Source organism: Gadus morhua, chromosome 12, assembly GCF_902167405.1.
Source record: "Gadus morhua chromosome 12, gadMor3.0, whole genome shotgun sequence".
In the NCBI taxonomy this organism is placed as follows: Eukaryota; Metazoa; Chordata; class Actinopteri; order Gadiformes; family Gadidae; genus Gadus; species Gadus morhua.
The window spans coordinates 15841547-15846729 of NC_044059.1; the positions used below are offsets into that span (position 1 = coordinate 15841547).

Sequence of the window (5183 nt, forward strand, 5' to 3'; positions counted from 1 at the left end):
CAAGTGTGTTCAGGTCATTTGTCGTCCTCATATCTGTATTTGGACACAATTATTCATATCTGCGATCATCACAGAGTCCACAAGCAGCAGGTCGCAATCCCCGATGGGTCACAATTCATGACAGCAGACCGTCGAAATCTGCGACCACACTGTAAATGCGGGGAAAATGAGTCAAACCCCAACCAAATGTTTTCAGGTCATTTGTCGTCCTCATATCTGTATTTGGACACAATTATTCATGTCTGCGATCATCACAGAGTCCACAAGCAACGCAGGTCGCAATCAACGATGCCACAATCAATCTAGCGCACCGTCGAATTCTGCGCCCACACTGTAAATGCAGGAAAAATGAGTCAAACCCCAACCAAGTGTGTTCAGGTCATTTGTCGTCCTCATATCTGTATTTGGACACAATTATTCATATCTGCGATCATCACAGAGTCCACAAGCAGCAGGTCGCAATCCCCGATGGGTCACAATTCATGACAGCAGACCGTCGAAATCTGCGACCACACTGTAAATGCGGGGAAAATGAGTCAAACCCCAACCAAATGTTTTCAGGTCATTTGTCGTCCTCATATCTGTATTTGGACACAATTATTCATGTCTGCGATCATCACAGAGTCCACAAGCAACGCAGGTCGCAATCAACGATGCCACAATCAATCTAGCGCACCGTCGAATTCTGCGCCCACACTGTAAATGCAGGAAAAATGAGTCAAACCCCAACCAAGTGTTTTCAGGTCATTTGTCGTCCACCTATCTGTATTTGGACACAATTATTCATATCTGCGATCATCACAGAGTCCACCAGCAGCAGGTCGCAATCCCCGATGGGTCACAATTCATGACAGCAGACCGTCGAAATCTGCGACCACACTGTAAATGCGGGGAAAATGAGTCAAACCCCAACCAAATGTTTTCAGGTCATTTGTCGTCCTCATATCTGTATTTGGACACAATTATTCATGTCTGCGATCATCACAGAGTCCACAAGCAACGCAGGTCGCAATCAACGATGCCACAATCAATCTAGCGCACCGTCGAATTCTGCGCCCACACTGTAAATGCAGGAAAAATGAGTCAAACCCCAACCAAGTGTTTTCAGGTCATTTGTCGTCCTCATATCTGTATTTGGACACAATTATTCATATCTGCGATCATCACAGAGTCCACAAGCAGCAGGTCGCAATCCCCGATGGGTCACAATTCATGACAGCAGACCGTCGAAATCTGCGACCACACTGTAAATGCGGGGAAAATGAGTCAAACCCCAACCAAATGTTTTCAGGTCATTTGTCGTCCTCATATCTGTATTTGGACACAATTATTCATGTCTGCGATCATCACAGAGTCCACAAGCAACGCAGGTCGCAATCAACGATGCCACAATCAATCTAGCGCACCGTCGAATTCTGCGCCCACACTGTAAATGCAGGAAAAATGAGTCAAACCCCAACCAAGTGTTTTCAGGTCATTTGTCGTCCTCATATCTGTATTTGGACACAATTATTCATGTCTGCGAGAACGGGGAACGGCCCCATTAAAGTTTTAAATTAATTAATTTGCCTTGTAGAATTCAGCAAGATTAAACGTGCAAATACATCAACAAAATTCATATAAATTGGCAACCTTGTGTGGTTGTTCAAGACACACTGAAGGCATGATGCCACCATAGGTTTGCAGAGAACTATATACAATATGCACACTGAAGGCATGATGCCACCATAGGTTTGCAGAGAACTACATACAATATGCACAGTGAAGGCATGATGCCACCATAGGTTTGCAGAGAACTACATACAATATGCACAGTGAAGGCATGATGCCACCATAGGTTTGCAGAGAACTACATACAATATGCACAGTGAAGGCATGATGCCACCATAGGTTTGCAGAGAACTACATACAATATGCACAGTGAAGGCATGATGCCACCATAGGTTTGCAGAGAACTACATACAATATGCACAGTGAAGGCATGATGCCACCATAGGTTTGCAGAGAACTACATACAATATGCACAGTGAAGGCATGATGCCACCATAGGTTTGCAGAGAACTACATACAATATGCACAGTGAAGGCATGATGCCACCATAGGTTTGCAGAGAACTACATACAATATACACAGTGAAGGGGTGGTGATGAGGGTTGTGAGGGTCGCTGATACACAGTGTCCATCCTCACGGGAAGGGGTGGGGGGGGGGGGTGGTGATGGGGGTTGTGAGGGTCGCTGAAAGACAGTGTCCATCCTCACGGGAAGGGGTGGGGGGGGGGTGGTGATGAGGGTTGTGAGGGTCGCTGATACACAGTGTCCATCCTCACGGGAAGGGGTGGGGGGGTGGGTGATGAGGGTTGTGAGGGTCGCTGATACACAGTGTCCATCCTCACGGGAAGGGGTAGGGGGGGGGGTGGTGATGAGGGTTGTGAGGGTCGCTGATACACAGTGTCCATCCTCACGGGAAGGGGTGGGGGGGGGGGGGGGTGATGAGGGTTGTGAGGGTCGCTGAAAGACAGTGTCCATCCTCACGGGAAGGGGTGGGGGGGGGGGTGGTGATGAGGGTTGTGAGGGTCGCTGAAAGACAGTGTCCATCCTCACGGGAAGGGGTGGGGGGGGGGGGGGGGGGGTTGTGAGGGTCGCTGAAAGACAGTGTCCATCCTCACGGGAAGGGGTTATAATCATGTGACATGGTTATCTTTTTTTGGACCGTTTTGGACGGCATCGACTCATTTGAGCCTGGGGGCATGCAGGACAGCTGTACATAGGATCTCTGTCAGGTCTCCCAACACAACCCTCGTGGTACCACCTTCCACAGGTGTCACACTGGATCTGAAACACAACAATTCCCCTCAGGATTAATAAAGTAAATCTTATTTATGTTATCTTAAACCGAGGTCATATTGAATGGGAAAAAAGTTCAGTCTAAATATCTGCGTAAAATGTGTGTCTTCTCCTGTACCAGACTGAATGAATGAATGATCTTTATTTGTCAAAGTACAGGTACAGGTACAGGAACCTCGAAATTTGGGAGAGCTCCCCCCTGGTGCTTAAAGAAAAATAGGACAAGGAACATACATAAACAATATATACAGTATGATAAAAAACGAACATACTGTATATATATCTAACTAAAACTGATACATCTAATATAAATCTAACATCTAATATAAATTAAACTAAAACTGACACATCTAATATAAATCAAACTAAAACGGATGCATCTAATGTAAATCTAACTGAGGTAAAGTGCAGTTGAAGTCCTTAGAAAGTCAGTGAGGCAGGTAGATAAATAGATGGTTCATAGGGAATTGCACAGTTCCCTGGACAGGTTGGCATAAAGAGCAGAATAAAGAATAAATATATTGTTGATTTATACCATGGTTTATTATTTTTTTGTTCATTTAATGCATTTATCTACTTAATATAAACTAAGACTGTTTTAACTTACGCAGTCATGCAAAGACACAGGCAAGGTTTGTATATATGTCAATAAGACATGGTTTAAGACATCGTTATATTGACATCCATGTTACATGTGCATGTACAACTGCTGTTTAACATTCAGACCCTAATTCACATGAATTTAGGCAGATCTCCCTGGTACTTGTTTACATCATGCCTTCTGCAAACAACCTGAGCCAAGAACTCGAAAGCGGTGGTGTTAGAACAATAACTTACCCAGTCAGTGGCATCAGGTCTGTCTTGAGACCCCCCTCGCGCCTCATCTCCCTCTCCACAGTGGTGGCACAGCTCACTGAGATCATCTGGTTAAGATATGGTATTGATTGCATGTAATATTTTCTTCTTATTTCCATGGGAAAATACACCATAAGTGATGCATACTAACTTTCTGGACTTTTTTATATTCATTGAATTAATGATATTGAAATCCTCATGGTGTTAATAGAAGTTTGAAAATGGTTAACATACCAGTCTCATTGAGAAGTGCTAGCAATTTCCCTCCTGTAATTAACCACTGCCCCTTCAGTGTTTGGGAAAGTAGGAGACTCCTCTGCCAGGACTTTCTCAGCATACTACGAACATGTTTGAATAAATGAATATTCAAAACATACTGGCCCAGTTTAACTTAATCAAAATTCATCAACTTTATGTCTCTCTAGGAGTTTAAATGTTGAAAAGGAGACCTTTTCAAAATCTGCTTCATGTTTCCGTAAAGAAATATGCAATTCAAAAACTTACTTTGATGGCAAATATTCCACATGAAGTGGAATCCTGCTGCAGGCTATGTGGCACAGTGTTGGCTTTCCACCTGGACACCGTACAGCCCCTCGCTCTCATGAATGCTCTGAAAAGTAGAAGACTGAGGGGAAGATGACCTAGAGAAATGTAGATAAGCACATTGTGCATGTGTCACATTCACATATCCTAATAAAATCATGGATGTGCCTTGGAAATTTAAATATGAATACATAGCGTATGATAATGTTTAACTTACTGTGAGTATCCAATGATTTGGCTCATTCACTACCCCCAGAATGACTCCATACAATGAAGGATCACACTTCTAAAATAACACACAATTTACTGTTAAAAAAAACAACCACTATATACAGTAAATCGTAAACAGTAAAACAGTAACAGTAAAAACCTGTGCCTATACCCTTAGAATTGAAGTCTTCCTGTTCCAAATTTTGGTCATGGCATATGTATCAATGCAAAGTGCCTTTTTCCCCCCTTGGCAATTGTGCTTCTGGACCATTCTGAACAGGGTGGCATTGATCACCTGGGGAAAGCAAATCCATTTGAAAATGAAGTCAGTTAACTTATGGTGTACTAGCATTTGGAGATTTCTTTGTTATATGAGTTAACTAAAGGAGAATAAAATACTGAAGCTTACCTCACTCTCAAGTTCCTGACCCGGAGTTGTCCTACAGATGTCCCAATAGAACAGCTTGTATGGTCCGAATCTGGACAGCAGAACATGAACATTTTTGCCGTCCCAAGCCTCTGTAACATCTTACATGAAAAAAAGAAAATGTTATAATTATCAAATCGATTCAATATCTTCTCTCCTGAACAGCTGTTTTGTTTGAGTTACCTGAACTTTTAAGGTTGAACATTTACATCAAAGTTTAGAATATCAGAGTGAGCTTCATAGCGTTACATACATTTCTCTGAAGTGGAGGTGGCAGGTGGAGTGGAGGTGGCAGCAGGTGGAG

At 43.2% G+C, this 5183-nt stretch overlaps 1 long non-coding RNA gene across 1 annotated transcript; it reads right to left on the reverse strand.

Annotated features, from left to right (window-relative positions):
• Positions 1-2699: 2699 nt before the first annotated feature.
• LOC115555163 (uncharacterized) lies at positions 2700-4965 on the reverse strand. The gene is made up of 7 exons (XR_003978830.1): positions 4862-4965; positions 4625-4747; positions 4460-4528; positions 4204-4340; positions 3934-4037; positions 3682-3767; positions 2700-2832 (listed from the first exon to the last, which is right to left on the reverse strand). It is a non-coding gene; the product is annotated as an uncharacterized LOC115555163 (long non-coding RNA).
• Positions 4966-5183: the final 218 nt, after the last annotated feature.